Genomic DNA, 13,814 nt, shown 5'->3' with positions numbered 1-13,814 from the left:
ATACACAAAACAAGCATAAAGTGAGATCTCTAAAAACAACACATTTTCTAAGCAAAAGGACTGGTACAAGTATGTCCTATATAGTCAGCCAGGTAATGAAACCACAGTAGAACAGGTTGCATGATTAAAGTCTCCAGCACAACTGTCTTTACTATAGGAGATCTGACACTTGGGAAGCACAACTATGAAAATAGTGGAATATTATCTCCAGTGGACAAGAAACATATGTAAGAGAATAAGCTACTCACAGAGCCTAAAGGAGAAACCAATTAGTTAAATATACCAAAGCCAGAGGATAGGGATTCACTTGGACCTGGGAAAACATACTTAAGTATTTAAGGACCAATACTATGTACTATGGACCATAATATAAAACTTTACGACCATGAAAAATCTAACATTTGAAGAAAATCCAAAAACATGATGGAACTATCAAAAAAACCAGTAAGATCAATTTCCATACTGCAACAGAGCAAACATGAGACAATTAAAAATACTTAACTCAAAATTTCAGATTATGCATACACCAAAAATAAAATGCCCTGGGAAAAGCAGCCATTCTTAGAAATTCTGTCTCTCCACCTCCCAAAAAATAATGAAATAACTGAAAAAAACTGAAGCAAGTTGAAAGATCAAGCCTCAGAATCCTCCCAAAATGCAGTACTAAAAGAAAAAAAAGTCAAAGGAAGTAATAAAGTTCCATAATTCCAACATCCGCCTAAGTTCTCAAAGTGTGGGTCACATGCCCTGGAAGTCCTGTGATTTTCAAGGAATCTCAAGAGCAAAACTATTTTCATAATACTACTAAATAAAACATCATTTGCCCTTGCCCAAAATATCAAATGGACAGTAACAGTATAAAAGCAATGAGGGGGCCTCCCCAGTGGCGCAGCGGTTGAGCGCTGGGTTGCGAAGCTGCCCACAGCCTCTGCAGTACCGGTTCAATCCCCGGCTGCTCCCAGGCCACCAGAGGAGGGTCCCACATGGCGTGCAGGCCGCCGGCTGCTCTCCTTAGCAGTGTACCTTGGTCCTTCTGCCTGCTCTGCCTCTGGTGAATTCTCTCACCCTCCCGAGCTTCTGACTGTACCCAGTGCTTGTATAAATAAATAAAAATAAATCTTTTTTAAAAAAAAAAGCAATGAGGGGTTAAAATACTAGCACTTTAGTATAAATGCACCACTACATATTTGCAGAATTTTTATTTATTTATTTATTTATTTTAGATTTATTTTTATTTATTTATACAAACACCGGGTACAGTCGGGAGGGTGAGAGAATTCACCAGAGCCAGAGCGGGGAGCAGAGCAGGCAGAAGGACCGAAGTACACTGCTGAGGGGAGCAGCGGGCGACAGGAGAGGTCTGCATGCCATGTGGGACCCTCCTCTGGTGGCCGGGGAGCAGCCGGGGATGGAACCAGCGCTGCAGAGGCTGCGGGCAGCTTTGCAACCCAGCGCTCAATCGCTGTGCCACCTCAACCGCTGCGCCACCGGGGAGGCCCATTTGCAGATTTTTTAAATGCCACTTTCATTTAAAGAGTATCTTTAATGAATGGGGCCTCCTCTGGTGGCGCAGGTGGTTGAGCACAGGACTGTGAAGCTGTCCACAGCCTCTGCAGTGCCTGTTAGATCCCAGCTGGCCTGCGAGAATCCCACCTGCCACAGCAGACCTCTCCTGCCTCACCTGCTACTCCCCTCAGCAGTGTATTTTGGTCAATCTGCCTGTTCTGTTTCCCAGTGTGTCTCTGGTGAATCCTCTCACCCTCCTGCATATCTGGCCTGTACCCCGGTTCTTGAATGCATGAATAAATCAATCTTAAAAAAAAAAAAAGAATATCTTTAATGAAGCAGTGAAAAAAATTTCTATTAAACTCTCAACTCATGATGATGTCTTTTTCATACTCAATAGGAAGGCATTGGCAATTTTCAGGAAAACTACCTGGGTAATTACTTTTGAGTTATGAGCTAAGTTAGCCCTTTTCTAATGAAACAATATTTTGACCTGAAAGAATGAACAAACTATGGGTATACAGCTTTAGGAATTTAGTAGACATTTCCCCCAAAATTAATCAAGCATGCATGTAACTTCAAGGGAAAAACACTAACAGTATTTGTTACCAATGATAAAAATTTGAACTTTCAAGTGAAAGTTTAGTATCATGGAAAACTTGTCTGTCACCCTGAACCTGACAGCTTCCCAATACTTTTCTGGTAAGTGGTGATATTAACAACTTTACTTTTGTTTGCTATTTTATAATGAAATAGACAACATTTGGGGGGAAATGTGTAACTCAATGAACCAGTATCTCCTAAACCAATACAAGATGTTACAAAATCATGAAGAGGTAGAAGAATGAAAGTGCAAGATAAAACAATAGATTTTTAAAGTAACAAAAAATGAAAATTTCATCAATATGGTTTCAGATTCAACACTGCTACTAACCTTTAAAAAATTACCACTTGTCAAATTTTGGTGTGATGTCAAAGAACATCCACAATCACCTAAGAAAGCTGTGAAATACTGCTCTCTTTGCCAACCATAGATCTGTATAATGCTGGTTCTTCAAATAATTCAACCAAAGCAACATATTTCAAGATCAAATGTAGAAGATAAGACAATTAAGTTGTTTTCTCTTCAATTAGATGTAAGAGGTTTGCAAAATGTTTAACAATGCCATTATTTGGCTAAAGACTTATTTTTATATGTTAACATGCAATGACATTTTTTAAAAGAACTTTTAATACAGGAAATATAACTCAGGTAAAACAAAGATCTGTGGGGTTCTCAGTAATTTGTAAACATACATAGGGATCACAAGACCGAAAAGTTTGAGAACAGTTGCCTTAGGGTTATTACCATTATTTGTAATTACACTGTACTATTAAAACATGCATCTACCTATAGTGTCAAAAGAAATATATAAGGTATGCTACCCCAAAGCAAGCTTTTGCACTCTATTTCCTAAGTTATTCAGTCTTACATTTTCTACTCCCTGACTATAATACCATAAGCCGTAACTTTATGATGCTATCAATATCTTAGTCTTTTTTCATGCCCTCTACTACATCATAAAGCCAGGAAACAACTATGTACAAAAGTAAACTGATTCTAAATAAGGATGTTCCTGTGAAGGAGGCCCCCAAACTTTATTTGCCTGTTACTTAAATGCCTTCTTGATTATTTTCCAGTTTCTGTACTACGTTCTATATATCTAAAGTCATAGACAAATAACCTCCAGAGAAGGTCTCTATCCAATGATACCGGGAACAAAATCTGAAGTGACAAGAATTAAGTGAATGAGAGTTCTGTGTTCATTTCATAAAGCAGACAAACTAAGGCAATTTCAAAATATTAGGGTTGATAGAGAAGACAAAGGAGGACAGAAAGGAAGGAAGGTGCAGAGACAGAAATGTGTGTTTTAAGATACTAAAAGCATAGTAAAACAAAAAGGAATAAGGTGGTTGTAGAGAATTTTAATATAAAAATATTTAACAACCTGCTCTTAACAGAGATAGTTCTGTGAATATTAAAAAAAAAAATGAGGAAACAAAGTATAAATAAAACAAAATATATTAATGAATAATGAATACCCAGGTAATATATTGGCACATAAACTGCGTTGGAATGCAAAAGGGATAGTAAGCGTTAAATGGGGCTGATCTAATAGTTTTCTACTCGTGTTCTGAACAGCTTATGTACATGATACCGCATGGATTAATAAAAGAGGGGAAGGGCAAAATATATAATTAAACAGCTGAACATAGAGAAAATAGGGGAAGTAAATGAAACTAACAATAAAAATAGGAAGCTAAAAGAATTATAAGAGAAAACAGCTAGCCTTCTTTTCCATAATTAGGAAACAGAAAACAAAACACTAAAAGGTAAATCTGCAAAATGGGTACAGTATAGTTCAAGTGTTAGTGATGATAGGCACCCAGAAACAAACAACAAACAGATAATGTGGAATAATTCAAAGAAAAATGAAAGGTAGGACAGAGCTTATTTCCTTAGAAAATATAAATGTACTTATTACAGAGCATAATTCTTATATTTTCTATGGCAAGTGCAAACAGTGTGCATTCAAAAATTGGAAGATTTACTGTGAGCAATTAAAAACAGATACAATATATTTAGTAAGGAATGGAAAAGAAAAAGCTACTTTTAGCCTATAACCTAGGTGTTTCCAAGAAGAAAGGAAAAAAACATGGGACAGAGAAAAAATGGATGGGCAACAAAGAGTCAAATGAAAACTTGAGCAGCAAATGTTTAAAGAAAAATCTACATTAAGGAGGAATTGCAAAAAAATGAATAATGGAATTATTTTGCTACTCAGCATCACTAAAGTCCTCATAAGCCCAAATACTTTGTAAACACTGCCTAATCTATGTCTAAACCAAAAGCAACTTAAACTCTAAATGCTATCATAAACAATTATCTAAAATAAATGCCTATGTAGCTAATTTTCTGAAATTTTAAAGTATGCTTCTTAAAATAAGGCATTGTTTACCAACAATGTCTCTAAAATCAACTACGGATTTCACAGTATCAATACCAGAATCTCTAAAATAAGCAAATTTTAGAGATGTACCAATGATACAGGTAAAGTGTCTCTAACTATATACCATTTCATTAAGAAACAATGTGTAGGGCTTCCCTGGTGGGGCAAGGGGTTAAACACAGCACTTTCAAGCTATCTGCAGCCACTGCAGCACCAGTTAGATCCCTGGCCAGGGAGCTACCCAGATGGCACAACAGACCTCTGCTGTCTAGCCTGCTGCTCCCCTCAGCAGTGTATTTCAGCAGATCCTCTTGTTCTGCTCCCCACTCTGTCTCTGGTGAATCCTCTCACCCTCCACATCTCTGGCCTATACCCCAGTTCTTGTATGCATTAAAAAAAATAAATATTTAATAATAAAAAAGAAACAATGTATAATAAATTCTTGGTTTTGGCTCCTCATACAAGATGTTTGCAACAGCTTGATCCCAAATAGGAGGTGGACTTCATAACTTATACTTGATTAATTAGTTGAAAGACTAAGTGTACATCACTACCAAAAACGTCTAAGTACATTCAATAAACAGTGCCATTAAATGTGTATTTTGTACAGAAAATAATAAAACACTTTTGAAATAACCTATATTTACAATTTAAATCTAAGAAATCCCACACCAGACTAAGATTATCCAAATAGTGAAGCCATTTAAAAATATTTAACCGATTATCTTTTTAACCTCTTTTCAAACTATTGTTATATTTAAAACAAAGCTCTGAAAATATTTGTAGTTTAACAATAACAAACCCTGAAAATTCACTGCCGTGAGTGCTAAATTAACAAAATTCTAAATAAAGAAATTTAACTTTGTTGAGGAGGAAAAAAGGAATCAACGGTAACTACAAGGGTGAACATCTCATTTTAAAAATTCATTGTCTGCATCTAAACATACTATATCTTCCTCAAGCCAAAAAATAAATAAATAAAAATCTAAGAACTATATGTGAAAACAGGAATTCGAAAATTTTCAAGTGCCTCAATACTTTTTATATGTAAAATTCACCAACACAAGGAAACATTTTCACAAAGTGTAATTCTCTATAAAAGACTTGCTCTATTAAGGCTTTGTTGCTCTGAAGCCAAGTATAAGCCATATAAGGAAACTTAAGTTCAATGCCATTTATTTTGTTCCATTCTTTAAGATGCCCAAGAATAACCTCCTTTGCTGCCTAATGACACCTTCCGAAATCATCAAGCAGATCAATTGAGCACTTCCTGACTCAACAGGGACTGGCGGACCTAACAGGTTCATAAATCTTACAATAATTAAATGGGGGGGGGGGATCACAATAATATATAGCTCCACAATATACAGTAATAGTTACAAGATTTCTATTTTGAAGAGTACTTAATAAGGTAACAATAAGTTGTGAAATCTAAGTTTTTCTCTTCTCCAAACAGAAGAAATTCAACTATAAGCAAACTTTACATCAATTTGCATTTTAGACAGAGTAAGACATTTAATTGTTTAGTATTTATTCAGAAGTACAGCACAATCTTTCACCTTCCCTTATAAAATAGTACTGGGGCAAAAAACGAAACAAAAAGACACATGAACGCACTATTTACGTAAGTCACTGTTGTTTGTAGCCACCAAAACTAGTTTACCCAACAGCAGTATTGAAAACAACGACCGGTGGAATGCCCCCAATACCTTACTAATCCCTAGCCCCAGCGTAGGTACCGACCACTTGTTTGGCAGAATCGTCCAAAACATTTGGCACAAAGCAAGAATGTAAATAGTGTACTATTCAAAAAGCACGGCTGTTTATCACAATCAATGTGATTCCCATAAAATTCGTTTTAACCGATTTTCTTCCCTTCCTATATATTCTGCTCTGAATTGCAGAGAAGTCCCACTAAATCAAACTACTTACAGGTGTCTTTTTGTTTTTAAATTATACCTCTCTCTTTACCCCTATATTCGCTCCTCTTTGTTTCCCTACTAGGTCAGTTACAAGAAATATCCCGAAGATACTTGCTTTCAATTAATTAATCCAACAAGTGTTACAAGGTTCTAAATGTTCCAAAGGAACTAGTTACTGAGAAAATATACCACCCGTCCACGAAAACAACTAAGAATGGAGACGGTATTTCTGGCTTATAAAACTCAACGAAATACATTTAGATGGGTTGGAACTAAAAGAAAAATGCATATACAATTAACGCAAAAGCCCAATTAATCGCTAACAACTGTGGCAGCCATCTCCACAGCAGCAAGTCTGGCTGCAGCGACCAAACTTTCTTCCAAAAACAAAAGTTGCCAGGTTCCACAACTTCATAAATAAAAGACAGGCACTGTATATATATTTCCAGGAAACTAAACCTTCTGGACCTTCCGCTGAACAAAGACACTCTTTCTTCGGATTGCTGAAAACTTTTCGTCCCACTGCATTCTTACCACCGCTTCTAAAGTAACCAGCGTCCAGATGGTAGAAATGGGGAAAAAATCAGTTCTACGATACAGCACCTCACACACTATCCAGTTCGCCATTAGAAAAGGAGCAACTCGCGGGGGGAAATGAAAAACGAAGTATCCCCTTTCCGGGCGCGGGAGCTTTGTGACTTCTGCACACTTGGTGAAAATTACCTTTCTGTCGGGCAGGGTCTCAGGGCCGCCTGTTCAACGCTTCGCCGGACATGATTTCCTTCCCTCCATGAGTCACTGCGGATCCCAGCGAGTCTCCCTCTCCGGGGGGAGCGGAGGTGCGGTGGCCGCCCGCGTCTCGGAGTCGGCGGCAGCGGTGGGGGCTGGGAAGCGGGCTGGATTCCGGGTCCTGAGTTTTGCAGGAGTTTTCCCAGCCCCAACCAGGATCTCCGCCGAAAAAAAAAAACTTTTCACTCGTGACACCGCCCGGAATTACCGTGCGAAACTCACTTCCTGCCTCGACGAGCAGCAGGATCCAGCTCCGTCCCGGGGAACCCGGAACCCCAGCTCCTCGCGCGCCGGGGAGGCGGCTCGGGGGCGTCCGCGGAGAGGCTCCGGCTCCGGCTCCGGCTCCGGCTCCCCGCGCGCCGACGGCGGCCGAACCCAACAGGCGGGGGCGAAGACGCCACCGGGGCGCTGGGCGCGCCTCGGCCGCGCTAGGCCGCCACCCCCTCCTCGCCGCCGCCCCCGGAGCCGGGCGGCGGGGTTATTGTCTCGATAGCGCCTGCCGCACCCTGCGCCCGCGCCGCCGCGGCCGCCCGGAGAGCGAGCCGGAGCCGGAGCCGGAGCCGAGGGGCCGGGCGGGCTCGATGGCGGGCCCTCCGCGGGCCGTCCGTTCTCCCCGCCTGCCCTACTAGCCCTCGAGCCCGCTTCTCCGCCCGCTCCCGCTTTCCCGCCGCCGTCGCTTCGCCGTCCTCCTCCTTCTACCTCCCCAGCGGCGGGGGCTCCCCCGGGGAGCGCAGGGGGCGAGGGCCAGCGGCGGCTTCGTCGCCTCAGGAGCTGGCGGGGCCGCGGCGGGGGCCGAGGCTGCTAGTCGGGCCGCCGCGCCACATTCACTCGGGCGAGAGGCGGCGAGGGGAGGGAGAGCAGAGAAAGGAGGAGGAAGGGAGCTGGGGCGGAGGGGAGTTTCTGCCTCGCAGGCCGCGGCGGCAACAGCGCCACCGCCCCGGCGGCGAAGGGGGAAGAGGCTGCGCGCGGCTGCTCCGCGACGGGGGCGGGGCGGCCTCCCGCCGGCGGCTCCCAACCGCCAACAGCCGGGCTGAAGGCCGGCGCGAGCCAGTCAGCGCGCGCGGGGGCGGCGCGGGCCGACGTCTGCGGCGGCGGGGGTCGGCGGGCCCGGGGCAGGGGGGAGGGGCCCGCGGCCGCCGGGGGCTCGCGTGCGGGGCGTGGCTAGAGGTCCCCTGGGGCCCGGGCTGGGGCGGGGGGGACCCGAGGGGGGACGTGGTGGGGGGCGGCGGGTTGCCCCCCAGCTACCCCAAGTGGGGGAGGTCGGCGAGCCGACCCCAGCTGGCCTGCGTCCTGCTAGGGAGACGCACAAGCCCCAGGCCTCTGCCGTCCGCGCCGATCGTTTCTTTGTGTCCCCCTGGTCGGTGCGAGGGGTTCAAGTTCGGCCCCGATTTTAAGGCTGCAGGTATCTCTTTCAGAGGCAGCGCTCCAACTTCCTCCCCTGGCACGCCGGGGCTGCAGGAAACCACAGCCGCAGCTCGGTGGAGGTTCCCACGCCGGCCCCTTTCGTGCTTGCTCGCGCAGCAACGCAGCTGGGGCTTCTCCAAGGCTCAGCCTCGCACCGGCGGGGAGACAAAGCTCGCGCGGGGAGGGGGGAAACGGCCCGCGAAATTGCCTCAAGATCGTGCCTTTGTTAGGGGAAACAGTGGATACGCTCCGAAGGCGACCCCGGCAGCCACCCCAGCGGTTTCGGTGGTGCAGTCTTTGAATTGCGCTGGTCCTAATCATTCAGCCTGGCAGGGTTTTCGTTCATTGCGGAAAGAGACTCAAACATTCTGTCAACACATATGGCAGAAAACGCCTCAACCATAACATTGCACAGTTTTTGCAGTTGCTGCTTTAAATATGTTAACAGACAAGACGGCCTTGTTTTACCCGAGATGGAACGTAACAGATACGGAAACAAACCCGCCCCCAGCCTCTGCTGTACTTCCCTGGGTGCAGTGACGGTAATTAGCCTCTGTGTCCCTGAAGTCACTGCTTCAGTTCTTCGTCTGTGCTCAGAGATAATTGTTTATTACCAAGTTTGAATAAAGAGCAGTACGCCCTGCAGATGATTTTTGGCTTGCATCCAAAGGAAAGAGTTCATAAAGTCCATCAAAGAATTATTTACAAAGTCAGCTGTACGCTAGTGACAAACACTTGGAGGAAAAAAACTCTAAAGCTATTCAAGACATTCTGCTAGAGGTAGGAGCGTTTTGACCACTTCCAGAACTGTGGTCATTACTTGAAGTTAAACGTTCGCAAATTGTAACAGTGTTCACATTTATTCAATGTTGAGCTGGAGATAAGAGAATTAACTAGAAACAGGTATACTGGTAATGCCAAGCTGGTTACCCATTTTATGTCAATATCAATCTTAGCCATTGTATACAATCTAAAGTTGGAATATTGTATAAGCTGCTTTTAATCATCACAGGAAAGATTTACTATTACACTTTCAAACATTGGTTTTGAATCTGACCAGAATTCCCGGTAAAGCATCCCAAATTGGAATATCTCTGATTCCAGCGGAATGCCACCTGGATTCTGGGGATTTACTCAGTTTGTTCCAAGACTCAATTAAATGAGGGGCCATAGATTCAAGTAAACTTAATCCTTCCACCCTCTAAAAATAAACACCCCTAAATAAATAGAATCGAAACAATCCCTAGACTAGATCCTAGCCTTTAAAAACAACAACAACAAATAATAATCCCTAGACTAGATCCTAGCCTTAAAAAACAAAAAACAAATTTTACACTGAGATCCAATCTAGATGACTACCATGTAGGCTACAGAAGTCCCTTTAACCAAAACCCCCTCCTCCAACTCACCTGAAATTTTGCCACTAGAGTTTAATCCCTTTGAATAGTTTATTTCTCTAACACAAAGCCATAATCCTGGGAAAGGTAATATTTTAAGCTGCTTTACTCATTTATACCTAATTCATCAGATTCCCCCCAACCCCTCCCCAGCAGTTTTTAATGGGAGAGAATGTAGAGCTAACATGCTTGTGCTCAATAACCAAGCAAAGGAAACGTGGTTTCATTTCTTGGGGCAATAATAGGTAGAGTATAGGAATATAGACAATCCCCATTTGATTGTAATTAAGTCGTGCTTACTAATACTGTAAGAATGAGCCTCAAAACTCTGGCCTTAAGAGGATGGAAACCAGGATTCACTTATCTATATATTGTCAAATATTTATTTAATAATGCCTTTGTAAAGTATCTTCAGAAGGAATTCTGGATCTGTGCTCACACAGAAGGGTGAAATGACAGCTATATGATCTGGATATTCAATAATCAAAAATAATGATTTATTGTGTTATTTATACTTGACTACTTCATTCTAGTTCATATGAACAGCACATACAGATATATCCAAATCTTCCATTTGTCCTTTTTTTCCACAAGGCATTCCTGTTCTGTGCTTTACAAAAAAGTTTCCTTTGAAAACCCTCCTACAGAATCTTGAAATAAAATGGGCTCAGTTATGATTAAAAGTAAAACTACACCCTCCACCCTGAACAAGGTTGCCTACCTGTGATTCTGAAATGATTAACTGAATTCCAGGACCACCATAGACAGTAAGCTAATAAGTATTTGTTGATAGTGATAGTTTGATTCCCCCCATAGTCATTCATTGTGAAAAGTAGGGAATTCTTTTTTTAGGATTCCTCTTTATAACTGCTGGACTCAGGAAAGGAGTTACTGTCTACTAGAGATAAGCCACATATGTAAAGGGAAACCGTATCATGTTAAACATTCCAAGGAATGCACACAGCACATTCCTTGGAATGCTGACAGAGAAGGTCTCAGCAAAGAGCCTATCACTGTTTTAGAAAGGATCCCTCTGTTATTTTCTCAGATGAACCAAGTAGCCCAAAAGCATTGTGGAGACAAAGTTAGCAGAGGACAAGGAAAAATTTAGTAAGATGCTTCTTTTCTCCTTTTTTTTTTTTTTTACACCTGGTAAAGAATTGATTACTTAAAAACCAAAGGTCTTAATCACATTAGTATTTGGCAAATATTTAATCCTCAGACTAGAACAGTTTAAAAGGCTTAAAAAAGTCTAGAAACATTAAATTAAAATACATTATAACTTTAATAAGGATTGACTTTCCTATTTTCACTTTCATCTTAACTCCTTGATAGAGAGTGCAGGAATAAGTGGCAAATAGACCTTTGGGCACAAAACAGTAACGATAAGATTTATCACATCTTGGGAATGGAATCTGCCTTTCGGACACTTTTAGTATTTTATGAATCACAGGGAAATCCATCTCTTTGTGAAAAACTTTATGAAAAGTTTTGAAGTTTTCCCTCTTAGAATATGCCTGACAATTTTTTAGTATCCTATATATTTTATAGGCCATCAAAGTTAAATTTCTTTCAGATGTCTTACAAGTTTTTTTTTTTTTAAATGGGGAGAAAATAAATAATGACTTGATTGTGTGACCTCTGAAATAAGATTGCTTGAATTAGAAATTTGGCCACTGAGTGACCTTAGACAAGAACCTGAATGTCTATTGACATAAGCTTGAGCTTCTTCATTTTTGGAATGGAGACTACAATACTAACTACCTCCAAAATTATTGGGAGGACTACTTGGGACAATGTTCATAAAGTGATTAGCACAGTGCTTGGCAGGTTCAAAAGTGTTAGTTATTATTAGCAGTGCACTTTAAAATGCAATGATAATGTGTTCCATGCTTCTATCAATTCTAAGGTGACTATGTAGTCTATCACACAAACTAGGACACTTGAGAGTGAAAGCAGATTTTAATAATAATTACACAGGGACAATAAATGTAAAACCAGGACTGTCCTGGGCCAACTGGGGCAAATGGTCACCCTAATATTTTCCAACTTTATTACCTTCTTCTGATGCACTTCCTCTCTCAAATCATCCCTGGTATGAATCATAATCTATTTCAACCATATTACAATTTGCACACTCCTTTCCAAATCCTAACAGGTTAAATAATCAAGAAAAGGTTAAATACGCTGCTTATTACCCTTCAATGTAGGCTTTCATTTAAGAATATTACCTTTCTCATAACAAAACCGTTGTTTTCCTACTCAGTTAAACCTATATTTAACCTCTTTCCTATACCTTTTTGCTCTAAAAAATTAGCAACAAACATGCCATGAAAATGGCTAATACATGGATAAACAAAATTGGAAGTATAGTGCAAGGCTAAATGCCCTGTTCTAAAATGCTAAATACATTACATAAAAACTTTTTAAAATGAAGTAGTATATCATTCCTATTTCAAAAGAATGTCTCTATATTGTCAGTGACTACCATATCATAATCTGAATATTGGATAAATCTTACCTAAATAAGATTTAATTATTATTTGAAAAATATTTTCTCCATTGGATTTTCTAATAACAATTCTGAATATACTTTAACACTTATACTTTCTTTCCTTGGAAAGAAATTTATTTTCTAGGAGTGGACTGCAAATTTCCTTCAAAAATGCCAATTTAAATATAAAAATTTATATTTTCTCTAGTCCAACCACTTTTATGTCATTCACTAATGTCAACCATCAGATCAATCATATAGTATCTTCATTCTCTTTTTTTTTTAAAGATTTATTTATTTATTTATTTATTTATACAAGCACTGGGTACAGTCGGAAGCGCGGGAGGGTGAGAGAATTCACCAGAGCCAGAGCGGGGAGCAGAACAGGCAGAAAGACCAAAGCACACTGCTGAGGGGAGCAGCGGGTGGCAGGAGAGGTCTGCGCCCCATGCGGGACCCTCCTCTGGTGGCCGGGGAGCAGCAGGGGATCGAACTGGTGCCACAGAGGCTGCGGGCAGCTTTGCAACCCAGCGCTCAACCGCTGCGCCACTGGGGAGGCCCTTCATTCCCTTTTTAATTCCTTTTAATTTTCTTGTTCTTTCAATTCTCCTCTAAAACAGATGCTGAATTTCTCTTCCTTCTACATAAGAAAATCCCCTCTGGAGGTTTTTGTTTTCTTACAGAAAAACATTATATGGAATAGTTTTCATATCTCCTGCTATACAACAAACATAGAAATGTCACTTTTTTTCCTAAGGCTATTTTTTGTGCTTCTTTGTGTAGAAATAAATATATGGACACTAGTTCTCAAATATTTTATTTTGTAATTTTCAACATAACTGTTTCTTTTCCCTGTTGATATTTTATATCATTACCTGAGTTTTGACCACCCTATTTAATGGAAAACTGGTGGTATTTCCCATCAACATTGTCATCATGCAGAAAAGTGCTGGCCCTGGGATAACCATTTACTAACTGGTGACCTTGAACAAAATTATTTGGTTTCTCCAGTAATAACTCATGATCCTTAAAGAGAAAAAAGAAAACCTTGACTTATCTACCTTATAGGTTGATTGTAGAGTCCAAATGAGATGAAGTACATGAAAACACACTATAAACACTGCATAAGTAAAAGCTGTATTTTTCTCTTATATCAATGACATTTCATTATTATCATCATTAAAATATCATACATTATATTCAATGTCCCTAAGAGCTCCATAGCATGCATAATTTAGATTAAATATTAAATGCAATGTCTATAGTCTACAAAAACTCCAACCTATAGGAGCAGTAGGTATAAACTCATCTG

General features: G+C 41.0%; 1 protein-coding gene across 4 annotated transcripts in view; it reads right to left on the bottom strand.

Annotated features, from left to right (window-relative positions):
* ERBIN (erbb2 interacting protein) overlaps positions 1-7,531 on the bottom strand; it is a 111,285-nt gene extending 103,754 nt beyond the window's left edge. For all 4 annotated transcript variants that reach the window (XM_037530183.2, XM_037530180.2, XM_054688470.1 and 1 more), the window contains exon 1: positions 7,142-7,531. The gene's annotated coding sequence lies outside the window, so the exon portion shown is untranslated. The remainder of the gene's footprint in view (positions 1-7,141) is intronic.
* Between the last annotated feature and the right edge of the window lie 6,283 nt (positions 7,532-13,814).

Source organism: Talpa occidentalis, unplaced genomic scaffold (genome assembly GCF_014898055.3).
Source record: "Talpa occidentalis isolate TD23 unplaced genomic scaffold, MPIMG_talOcc4v2.1 talOcc4.6, whole genome shotgun sequence".
In the NCBI taxonomy this organism is placed as follows: domain Eukaryota; kingdom Metazoa; phylum Chordata; class Mammalia; order Eulipotyphla; family Talpidae; genus Talpa; species Talpa occidentalis.
Note: the sequence above shows the minus strand (reverse complement) of the source record. Positions and strands in the feature narration are given on the sequence as shown.